Here is a 12,919-nt window from a genome sequence, read left to right on the forward strand (position 1 = left end):
CACTTAAATGCTATTTTTAAAAATTCATTATGATATCTAAAAAGTCTAAGGATTATTTCTAAGTAGTTCAAGCCCCACAGTATATCAAGGGTCATCTACTCCACTAGTTAGATTTTAATCACCTAAGGAGTTAAAAAACAAAATACAACAAAATTCCCAGGCCACCCCCCCGCCAAGCCCCCCAGACCAATTAGATCAGAATCTCCAAAAGTGGACCCCAGGCACTGGCAGTTCCTTTAAAACTTCCCAAAGTGATTTTAATGTGCAGCTAGGCTTGAGAATCACTAGTCCATACAAGATATTGCTAAAATTCCAAGGATTAAAAACTAAAATGTACTCAATAGCACCCTAATACCATAGCCAGAAGAGGGCAGCAAGGAACTGTCAAGGAAAGTCCCATTAGGAAAAATAAGGTGCTAAGTAAGAAGCTGTCTTCAGGGAAAGACCCCATGGAAATTCAAAGGCTCTGGGAGAAATGTCACACCTAAACTGGGAACTAAGGAATGGTAAGGAACCAAGAGATAAGCCAGCTAACAGAAGGAGCTGAAGGAAGAAGAGAGAACCAGGAAATGTCAAAAAAGTTGCCTGACACAAAAAAAGACCACCTAATGGACAGAGAAAGTTTAGATTCACCAGCAAGCAGAAGGTAATTCTCCAAAATATGACAGAGGCTAGAGCAGTTTCTTGAAGCCTCCATCTTCAACATTAACAGTCCCAGAGGAACTAGAAAAATAGTGTGACTCTTGAGAAGTGGTTTTGGAGTTCACAAAAGTAGAGTAACTTTAGCATAAAACAGGTAGCTTTAAAAAATTTTAGGCAACATAATATAAAGGACTAATAGGAAATGTTGGGAGTATTCCATAATAAAAAACATATACTCATCTTAAAATTGAAACTACAGAACCTTTAGCAACAAGTATTAAAACTTCATATGCTCTTCCATAGGATCCATAGGATGCTTAAAAAAAACTGACATTCCAATTCAGACACCTATAATTATTTATACCCTATATACATTTGGGGAAAAAAAAAAAACCCTCTCATTTTAAAAACTAATCCTTTTCGTGGCTATTAGGAAACTCAGAGCTCTTCAGAACCTTTTTTCTGAGTCTTTAAAGGCTGTACATTATGGCATACATTTTTGTATATTAACATTATCCTTAGAACTATTATCTTCCTTTTGTTCACTTTCCAGTCATCCTAATTTCCTTAGCTATTTACTCTATCTTACTGTATCAGTGAAAAATGAATACAATCTTTTTTGAAATGAGACTGAGATTAAGGGAATCAATTAAAATATGATCCAGACTCATCTAAGCTTTGCTATTGGATCACTTAGTACTTTATAAGCTCTATCAAGACTACTAGAAATCCATGACACTCACAAGCAGTCCAGGTGTGAGTTTACCAGTACAAATCCATCCTGACGATCAGAAGAACTGCCCTAAGCATATGGTATTGTCATTCTTCATAAATGAAGACACAATATATCTATTACTACCAATATCCCTGCCTACTAAGAACAATAAATTAAACAAAAGAATTGTGCCTTTAACATCCAAAGACTGGCACTGAATCAACAGTCACCTGTTCATTATTTTTAAAATACAAATAAAATTACTGAAGAGTATTTTGAAAGGTATTTTAGCTTTAAGATTTAAATTTTTGACAGAAACTGAGACAGAAAGGCATTCAAAATTTCTTCAGACTCTTTGATTTAAGCTAAAACGTTAGCCTCTACCCTCATTCAAAAAAAAAAACATAGCAAAACCACTTGTTCCTATACCACCATCATTAGCCAGGGGCTGGGGAGCAGAGGAGAATCAGAACCTTGGAAGAAAATCAATGATCAGATTTTCACTTGTAATCACAAACGCTTAGCTGACCACTGCATCCAGGTGAGCTTCATGTCCTAACCAACCACTGCATCCAGGTGAGCTTCATGTCCTAACCAACCATCTGTGTGCAAATTTCATATTTTATAATTGTATTAACTCAGTCTTTATTATCTTAAAATTACTTCATGTGTAGCCTCAACTCTATGCTGTGGCTCTTTAAAATGTGTACTGTTCATTTACTACTTTTATGACATGCTAAATTTTGTTTAAATTTCCTGGGAATAAAGATGATGCTTAATTCATCTTTGTACCTCTCAATACTTAGCACAATGCTACTGATGACAGTAAATATAGTCCCAATAAGATCTTTTTCCTTGTTACTTTTTCATTATTACGCATAGATCTTACATACATTATACTGCATAAAACTAAATGTACAGAATAATTACAGCAGAATTATTAATAATTCCCAAAAGGTAGAAACACAGACGTTCTTCAAGGAATAAATAAGTGAACAAGTCATGGCATATACATATAATGGAATATTATTCAGTCATAAAAAGGAATGAAGTGTTGATACATGCCACAACTTGAATGAATCTCAAAAACATTATGCTAAGTCAAAGAAGTGAGACAAAAAGGTCACATACGGTATGATTCCTTCACATAACATATTCAGTATAGGCAAATCCATGGAGACAAAAACCAGATTCAAGATTACAAGGGGCTTAGAGGATAGACATTATTGAACTTCCAGATAAAGCTACAGTAATCAAGACAGTGTGGTGTTAGTGAAAGAACAGACAAGATCAACGAAACAAAAGAGCCCAGAAATAGACCCATATAAATAGTTAACTAATCTCTGATAAAGGAGCCACAATGGGAAAAAGCACAGTCTTTTCAACAAATGGTGCTGGAGCAATAGGACATTCTCATGTAAAAAAAGAAATTAAACACAGATCTTACATCTTTTACAAAAATTACCTTAAAGTTGATCATACACCTAAAAGTAAAACACAAACCCACAAAACTCAGGGTGCCTGGCTGGCTCAGATGGAAGAGCACGTACTCTTGATCTCAGGGTCATGAGTTCAAGTCGCACCTTGGGTGTAGACTTTATTTGAATAAATAAAACTTAAACACACACACACACACACACACACACACACGAAACTATAAAACTCCTAGAAGAAAACACAGAAGAAAATCTAGATGACCATAGGTTTTGAGATGACTTTCTAGACACATTTCAATGTCAAATACATTTTTATTGTCCAAAGATTCAGGGATGAGGAGTCCTATTTTACAGTTTCTGAATATATTCCCTAATTCCTTATATTCAACTAGCAAGGCTCTCTGTGAAACTAATAAGACAACAATACTCAAAGTCCAAACAGAAAAAATCATGAAGCAATATAAACCTTTCTAAATGCAGGATAATTTACAAAGGAGAGGTATCAAGTACCATAAAGCGAGCTGGTATTTTTCCTGGTGGGGAAATCTTTTTAATGGCACCATATAAAGAATCTGCCAATCCTTCCACATAGACTATAGGTTTTCCTGTAAGAAAATCACAAGTCAAGGCAGCAAAGCAAAAAGTCAGATCTTACAAAGTGAAGTAAAGACATCACAAGGAGATAATCTGAAGGAAAAAAAAAAAAGTTCCTTCCACCATTAGTTCCTTTTGGTCAGGTTCACAAAGCCCAAAACCAGATTTTCATGGGAGTACTATTGATATTTTTCTGTAACCACAGTGGCCAACTGGGAATACTATTTGAAACTATCTTCCAGCTGAAAGTATCTAGGCCACACTACGTTTTAAAAAATTTTAAGAACTTGACTGATTGCTTTTCAGCACTGTATCAGACACAGAATTATTCCTTCAGAAAAATCTTGGCTTTACCTGCAGGTTCTCTATTGGCCTACTTTCCTCTGAATGTGGGACAACCTTGAATTCAAAAAGAAATTTTTTTTAAATCCTGAATTTTCAGAAAAAGAAACTGTTAGATAATAGAAAATATGTACTGGTCTCTGCCCCCCATTCCTGGCATAGAGCTCCCAAATCCCTTATAATTTCCTGGGTGATAAAAGTGTCTTTTGTTCTAATGAGGTGACTGTGGGTGGGCTGCTGGATAAAATACAGGTGTAACTGGGCTTGTAACTGTCCTCTGAAGGCAGCGGGGGCATTTTTGTGGGACTGCCCTTAACCTGCGGGATTTGATGCTATCTCCAGGAAGATAGTGTCAGAATTGAGTTAAATTGTAGAAGATCCATCTGGTGTCACAGAGAAATTTCTGTTGTGGGCAAAAAAAACCTACACACATTTGGTGACCAAAATATGAATTCCGTGTAAGTAGTGAAGAAGACAGAGGGAAGGCAGACCTGGTAGGGAAGAAGTGACTTTTTTCTCTACACAGAAGGTGGAAAAGAGAGTTTTTCTTTTAAATTATCACTTGAATGTTTACCCCTTAAAGCAATAAATACACACCTAGTGTATATTACCTAGTTGATAACCCAAACTGTCATTCAAGCTCTTTCCTTACCCAATTCTTATCAACAAAGAGATTTAAAGAAAATTATATATATATATGTATTATACATCAATATGTATATAAACATATACTTACACATAATTTATAAGTATGTGTGTACATATACATAGATATAGAAGGACAGAAAGAGAACTTTTATCTGAAGGATACAGATTAACCACTTCTTGATATACTCTGAGTTTTATTTTTGGATCAAGATTACTTATTTAGATTCCCTACCCCCCACCTCCAGTAAAAATTATACCTCAGCATCATGACCTCAGGTTTCATTTAGAACACAGAAAGAAAACAGCTTTGTGAAACCCACTATATCATTCAGTACTCCCTACATGAAGCCCCATTCAAGAACCTTCTTTCAGAAATATGTGCTAGGAAAGTTTTTGCCCCCTCCAAGGAACAAGTGTGTTTTATTTTTTATTTTATTTTATTTTTGACTTCAGACAGAAGGAAACTCTCAGAGCCAAATTCTCAGATCAAATTCATCAAGCTGTACACTTAGATTTATACATTATAACTCAAAAAAATTTTTTTTCATGGCAAACTAAGAAATGATTACGGACTCTAAGACAGCATGTGTGTTCTAATTGTTCCTGTAGTCTCGACTTTCTACTCTAATTTATATTTAAGCTTGATGCTGAAACTGTATTCCTTTTCCATCTCTTTTATTTTCCTTTGATACAGAGGTAACCTGGAAGAGTCCTACAACATACATGAGAAGCAGAACAGAACAGACTGGAGCTGTGACATAGCCAATCCTGACCAGTGAATTATCAATCTCCTAGAGAAGAGGAATAAAATTCATACCAATTGCTTATAGCATATGGACTATTTATAACTAGTTGAATAGTGTGTAATTAAATGATTTGGTAAATATATTAACATTATGTATTAAATCTATTAATATCAGGTTATTCTCAAAAGTCTTTATCTTAAAATCCAAATTCAAGAATCTCAAGCAGGTATTATTTATAATAAATATCTGAATCAAAGTGGGCAATGCTAAAAGTTGAGACACCAACAGTATACTAGCAGTAAGTGCTATTAAGATAATTTATATGCAGAAGGCACCCGGGTGGCTCAGTTCATTAAACGACCAACTCTTGGTTTCAGATCAGGTCACAATCTCATGGTTGTGAAATCGAGCCCCACTTCGGGCTCTGCACTGAGTGCAGTGTCTGCTTGAGATTCTCTCACTCTCTCCACCTCCCTCTGCCCCTCTAATAGATAGATAGATAGATAAATTTATATGCGAGTACTTCTCAAATGCATTCCAATTTGCCAAAAAGGAAAGAACAAATCTAAATAATCTACTGTCAAAAAATTACAGCTGAAACAAATACTGAAACATATAAACTCCTGGGGTGTCTGGCTGGCTCAGTCAGTGCAGCATGCAACTCTCAATCTCAGGGTTGTGGGTTCAAGCCCCACCCTGCATATAGAGATTAAAAATACAATCTTTTAAAAAAGAAAAAAGATATAAACTACAAAAAAATGCTTTAACTTGTCTTGTTTCCTTGCCTGAAATGCCTATTTTCCTATCACGAGGTTGAACCAACTTATAACTCCTGAACAGAGAGAGGTTCAGCTCAATATCACCTTCTATTATCACTTGCATGTTTTTACCTTTTCTCTTAAAGGGCTATGCAAACTTGACAAATCTATTCCATTGCAATCACATAGCAGGAAAGATGGAGTGGAGGGCGGCATTTCCTGGAATTGTCTGCTAAGCAAACAAAAAAAGACTTTTCTCTTACACTGACTTATTATTTTGAACAAATTCAAACCTAAAATAGGTTGTAAGAAAGTACAATGAACACCCTTATGTCCTTCTCCCGATCATTAAGTTTTTAAAAAAAAAACCTTTAAGGGGTTAAAACTGGTTTTAAAACTGGTTCTTGAGGAGGATAAAAAAAAAATCTGAGACATTACAAGAAGGTTGTGAAACCCAGACTGACCAACTATTAACATTTTGCCAATTTGCGTTCTCTCTTTACTTACGCGCGCGTGCACACACACACACACACACCATTTTTTTTTTTTTTTTGGTTGAACCATTTAAAAGTTACCTGCTGCATCATGAACTTCATTCTTAAAAATGTCAATAAATATCCTCAGAACATGAATATTTTCCTCTAAAATCAATATAATTATCACACCCAGAAAAATCTACGATGATGATGATGATGATTTACTACCCATTCTCAAATTTCTCTAATCACTCTAAAAATGGCCTTTATATGTTTGGCCCTCCAATCAAGACACAATGAAGGATCCAGCACACAGTTAACTGCCATGTTTCTATAGTCTCCTTTAATTCACCTGTTTAGTATTTCATGATACCAATATTTCTGAATCATGTAAGCCAAATTTTTGTAGATTTCCTATTTGTACTTGATGTTTTTTCATTAAACTATAATTTTAAAAAGACAGCCTAAGTACTACATAAGTGAAGTTGCATTCTTCTTGGTGCATCACATCAACAAACATTTAATATCAGTTCATCTTATAATGTTGTCTGATCACTTACATAAAAACTACTAAGATTTCTCCATATCCTGTTCCATTAATCCTTCCATTCAATGATTTCAGCATCTTATCACAATCAAATGTTTCTGTGGTGCTTATTCCACTTACAGATTTTCTATTTCTGTAATTCTTTCTACAGTTAGTAGTTGGTTTAAAAAAAGAGCAATGGTCCATATCCAACTATGGACCTAAAGGTCTGGTATTCTGACAGCCAAGGGAAAGTTAAATGAAGCAATTTGAGGGACTCCTGAAGAGCATCTCTGCATCTTACTATCTTTTATATGGGATTCTGTTTAAAATTTCATGATTAAAGGGTTCTACTAATTGGGAGAAAAATACCAAAAACCACTAGCTTAGAATAGCACTGTCCAATTCAACCTTCTGCAGTGATGAAAACATTCTACACCATCAGTGGTGGCTACTGGCCACATGGCAACCATCAAGCACTTGAAATGTGGCTGGTAGGACCTAGGAACAGAATTTTTAATTTAAATTAACCACTTAAATGCAAATATACATACATAAAAAAACAGATTTGAAAAATAATAAGATGGTAAAAGAAGTAATAATTATCACTTGAGAACTTTCTAAATGCCACATTTTACATAAGGTGCTCTATAGGTATTCTTCATTTAATCTTTACTATGAACCTCTAATCAAAAGTACATCATTTGGGGGGGAAAAAGTATACCATTTTGAGCACTGTTTCATAATGAAATTACCCATGTAATTAGAGCGTAGTTCTCTGGAACAAAATGCATTTAGAAAGTCTAGGGTCCATTAAACTGTTAATTGGATCTGTATTTTAATATGCTAAAAATTTTAATACAAAAGTAAAAGATTAGTTGGAGGAAATCAACTCTAATTGCTAGTTTTTAAAAAATTAACAACACTTCTACTATTCTGATGTTAAAAAAAATGGCAGAGTTTAATTTCTAATGTGATTGAAATCTTTTTTTTTTTTTTAAAGATTTTATTTATTTATTTGACAGAGAGATCACAAGTAGGCAGAGAGGCAGGCAGAGAGAGAGGAGGAAGCAGGCTCCCCGCCGAGCAGAGAGCCCAATGCGGGGCTCGATCCCAGGACCCCAAGATCACGACCCGAGCCGAAGGCAGTGGCTTAACCCACTGAGCCACCCAGGCGCCCTAATCTTTTTTTTTTTTTTTAAAGATTTTATTTATTTGACAGACAGAGATTACAAGTAGTCAGAGAGGCAGTCAGAGAGAGAAGGAAGCAGGCTCCCTGCTGAGCAGAGAGCCCGATGTGGGGCTCGATCCCAGGACCCTGGGATCATGACCTGAGCTGAAGGCAGAGGCTTTAACCCACTGAGCCACCCAGGCGCCCCTAATGTGATTGAAATCTTAAGACTATGGACCATATTGTGCCTAGAGGAAGTGATAAGTTTTTCAAATGTAAAACAACCTGTGATTCCGGTCAATAAGCAAATATAGAGGTCTGGTTAAATGAAGCTATTTTGAAAATTTCATTACTAACAGAGTAATGAAACTATGAAACTATGCTTTGAACGGCAAGATCACAAGTGGTCTCCTTCCAACGCTGATGCCTTTTAGACGTGTAAGATATACAGTGAAATATTTCCCCCGTCGTCCTCCCCCCTCAAAAAAGAGATCTGAAAAGTCTGCCTGGACGGTTTCATATATGATAAACACAACCACAGAGATCCATAAAATCAGAACTTCAGTCCCTGATATAATACAATTTGCAAAAATCTCAACAGTTTACATTTAAAACTTTAGCTTAACAGTGTTGTATCAGTATCATGAAGTACTCAAAATTCTACACTCTTTCTCTCTTCTGGACCTTCAACATATATTGCTCTTCTTCTTGGGACACCCTTTGCTGTGGGATCCCATCTTCTCCAAACTCTGTATATATGCTGTTCACTCGCCCAGGAATACCCTTTTAACCTTTAGCCTATCCTCTCTCTTTCCCTCAATCTACATAGGTTGGTGTGGGGGGATGAAATAAAAATTTAAAAGTCTGGCATATATCAACTCTGAAGAAAGGGCAGTCTTTCCTATCTCTACATACAGCTAGCACACAGTACCTCATCCATAACAGGCATACTCTAAGCATCCGCTGAAAAGAAAAAATGTTTTGAGGTGAAAAGAGGGAAGGGAATTAAAGGGGTAGGGTATGTTCTTTCAATATACAAGAATCTGAATATCTTAAGAGAAAATTCAGTTAAACAGGACACCCTTCAAGAAAACTAAGCAAGTTAATTTTCACATTACTATACTTGCAGGGGTATGTAATATACAAACAGAAGTTTTCTTCTTGAAATAAAAAAGTACGCAGAGGTCATACTCCTGACACCCTGTTTACTTTTTAACATATTTTGCTCATACTGAGACTAAACAATTGCCTAGTTTGTCTAAGATACTATGATGCCTGTTGGGAGACAGTTTTCCACTAGTCTATCCCATTTCTGCACACCCTGTGAGCTGCCACATGATTGCTCTTTGGTCCAGATGGCTTTTTTAAAGGCAGCTATAAAGCAACAGCCTTGGAAGACAGGGATAATGTCTCCTTCCTTCTGGATCAAGAATTTGGGCTCCCTAAACCCAGGGCTGCTCTCAAGTAATGCACCTCATTGGGTGTATAGCTGTCATCCAAGCCACTTCATGGGGCTTCTCAGCCCATCATACACTAAGTGACACTCATACACTGATACTCAAGTCTTCTTACCAGCATCCAGGAAGCTACGGCAGTCTCACTGACCAATTTAAAATAAAATCTCAGACTTTACCTATCCATAAAAGTAATCATGTGGAAGAATCAGAGGTCTCACAAATCTTTTTTTTTTTCTTTCTTACAGTTTTTCAGAACATATATGGGTATCTTTTGTGAACACTGGAAAGGATACCTTCATGGTATCCATCAGCAATACAGTCATTAGGTTATTAAGCTACATGTTTTCAGGGGCGCCTGGGTGGCTCAGTGGGTTAAAGACTCTGCCTTCAGCTCAGGTCATGATCCCAGGGTCCTGGGATCAAGCCCCGCATTGGGCTCTCTGCTCAGCGGTGAGCCTGCTTCCCACCCCCTCTCTCTGCCTGCCTCTCTGCCTACTTGTGATCTTTGTCAAACAAATAAATAAAATCTTAAAAAAAAAAAAAAGCTACATGTTTTCAGACACCTATTTCAAAACACAAGAATCTTTTGCATGCTTTCTAGGCACAGGGCCTATGCTTCCTGATTAAAGATGCTTTCAATGTGATGGGCTCTTTTCATCAAAAGAGCATCAGTATATGTTATTTTCCTCAAAGAGGGGTCAGTATATGTATTTTGTGAAATATTCCCAGAAGATTCTAACATACAACCACATGTATATCATCCAGCTAAGACCCTCACTTTAGAACTCCCACCTCATAACCATTAAGACACTGACAATTACGGTAGTGGTCTACATGTATTAAATGGGGTGGCGGGGTGATGGACATTGGGGAGGTTAAGTGTATAGTTAGAAATATTAAAAAAAAAAAAAAAGAGGGGAGCTGCACTAGGGTAGTGCCATTTGGTGGAAAGAGTTCTAGCTCTAGGGGCACTTGGGTGGCTCATTGGTTAAGCCTCTGTCTTCGGCCCAGGTCATGATCTCAGGGTCCTGGAATCGAGCCCCACATTGGGTTCTCTGCTCGGCGGGAAGCCTGCTTCCCCCTCTCTCTGTCTGCCTTTCTGCCTACTTGTGATTTCTCTGTCAAATAAATAAATAAAATCTTAAAAAAAAAAAAAGAGTTCTAGCTCTAACAGCCTTAAGTAAGTAGCTGCAGCCATATCATCTAATTTCTTGCTTCATCTGCCTCACCTATATGAAAAAGACTTTCGTGGACAATTATTAAGATCCCTTTAACTCCAAATTTCTCTAATTCTCATGCTATCAGTTACTAAAACTGCTGTGGTTCAATGGAAGACATTCATTCACCTACTACAACAATAACAAAAATACTTCTTTTTAGCATTCCTTTAAAATATAAAGAATGCCACTTCAGGGTTAGAAAAAAATTAAAACAAACACATACGAATCAGCTTCTAAATTCAAGGAGCCAGAAAGTACATAGCCACATTATTAGTAAAACCAGATGCTTCTGGCCCAGACCTAAACTGTCAAATACTTAGAGTGATGAGCATCTCCATGAACATACAGGTTGGAACATCTGTCCCAGAGGCCTCCTATTATTTTAAAGAGCCTTATATATCAAGAGGTTATTTGTTATCCAAAATAAATACAGTCTTCTTTGGGGGGCCATTGGTTCATGATCCTGTACTAGTGGATTTATACTCGAAGTTCTTTCAGAAGAACATAACTTGGCACATTAATAATCATGGCTCCTCACTCGGTCCAGTATGACAGTAATTGCCTAGTCTATGAGAACAAAGTTCAGGACCATTACAGATTTCTTGTATAAAATCTACAGGTCAGTATAAAGTAATTTTAATTAGCTAGCGAGGCCTGTGATGGCCACATACCTTGAGAGAGATGTGGATTCAAATCAAACTTAACTCTTTTGAGCTTACCAACCTACTTAACCTAAGCCCCAGTTTTTCAGAGGATACTATGAGCTACATAGGAATGCTATTTGTAAAAATTAAATGAGATTACTTCATAAGGGCTTGACAAAGACTTGGATACATAGTAGGTGGTCAATAATTGATAGATAATACTACTAAATGACCCGGAACTCACTGAGTTCCACAATCTTTTACCTCTCTTCCCAATGGTATCACCTCCAATAACCTAACGATACTGTACATTTTTACCATATCACATCTGATATGTTGAATAAACTATATGTGCCTCCATTTTCATACTTTTGATCATGCTATACTCTCTGCCTGAATCTTCCCTGTCAAATTCTTATCCATTCTTAAAATCCTTGATCAAACTCCATCCTCCTTCAAAGGAACTTTAAATACCTACTCCTTTCAGAGAGTAAGTCAGAATGCTGGTGCTTGCAGTTGGTGCTCAAAAGGAAACAAATTATTAATCCCCAAGAAAATTTAGAAGGCTTTAAGAGAGAACAGGTGCTGCTTTGTAGAAGGAAGAAACTAGCAGCCTGAACATGAGAAATAAGCCAAAGGAATAGATCAATTTGAAGTTAAACTTACAGCAAAAGTGGGGCAAACATAGCAGAATGCCCAATACACAGAGAAGTTGCTTCAGGACTATTTGAGTTAATGAACATAAGAGGAAAGGCCTGGAAAATTAAAAATTTTGTTTTTCACACTTCTATGCAGATTCAGGAATAAGGATACCTATATTAGAGAAAAAGGCCCACTACAGCCATTATAGTCTTTAAGCAAATATGCTTTCCACCATTAAAAACAAAAAACAAAAAACAAAAAAACCCTAAGTATCAAGATACCACTGAGAAAAATGTCAATTTTCACTAATGCTTCATTTTTTCAGTTCCCAAGGTCAAAAAATTTTATGTAGTTCTGACACTTAACCTTTTCTGATTATACTCAAATTTACTTCCCATTCTACCTCAAAAGTCAAATCCTCAAAAGCAGCTACCTGTCCTCAAAACTTTGTTTAGGCTTCCTATCCACTCTCACAACATCTTCCATTACCAAAAAAATTTTTTTCATAATTTTTTAGTATTTTCATAAAACCAATCAATAGCCTCTTTCACAATGTATGATCCCCAAAGGAAATGCACAATACGCTAAATCTTTCAAAGTGACTTTTGAAATCTTTTGTAAGAAGACTTCAGAAATAAAAATTCTGAATTAAAACTTTTTCTTTGGAGACCAGAGTCTCCCACTTGCCCAGATGCTGATCAATACAAGATTAAATTTCTCTTCTTTCTTCAATAAGAACGCAAAGTTCTTTCTTCATAAAGTTAGATACATAGCTCAGTATCAGACATTTAAGCCTTATTAATATTCAATGATTCTTTTGTAATATTAATACCAAGACTTCACACTAAGTACAAAGTTCTAAATGTCTTATTCTCAATTTCTAGGATCCTTTTAGTTAGATC

General features: G+C 36.2%; 1 protein-coding gene across 2 annotated transcripts in view; it reads right to left on the reverse strand.

Moving 5' to 3' along the window:
- HS2ST1 (heparan sulfate 2-O-sulfotransferase 1) overlaps nucleotides 1-12,919 on the reverse strand; it is a 172,629-nt gene that overhangs the window by 137,446 nt on the left and 22,264 nt on the right. The window lies entirely within an intron of this gene.

The sequence above is a fragment of the Lutra lutra genome, chromosome 4 (assembly GCF_902655055.1).
Source record: "Lutra lutra chromosome 4, mLutLut1.2, whole genome shotgun sequence".
In the NCBI taxonomy this organism is placed as follows: Eukaryota; Metazoa; Chordata; class Mammalia; order Carnivora; family Mustelidae; genus Lutra; species Lutra lutra.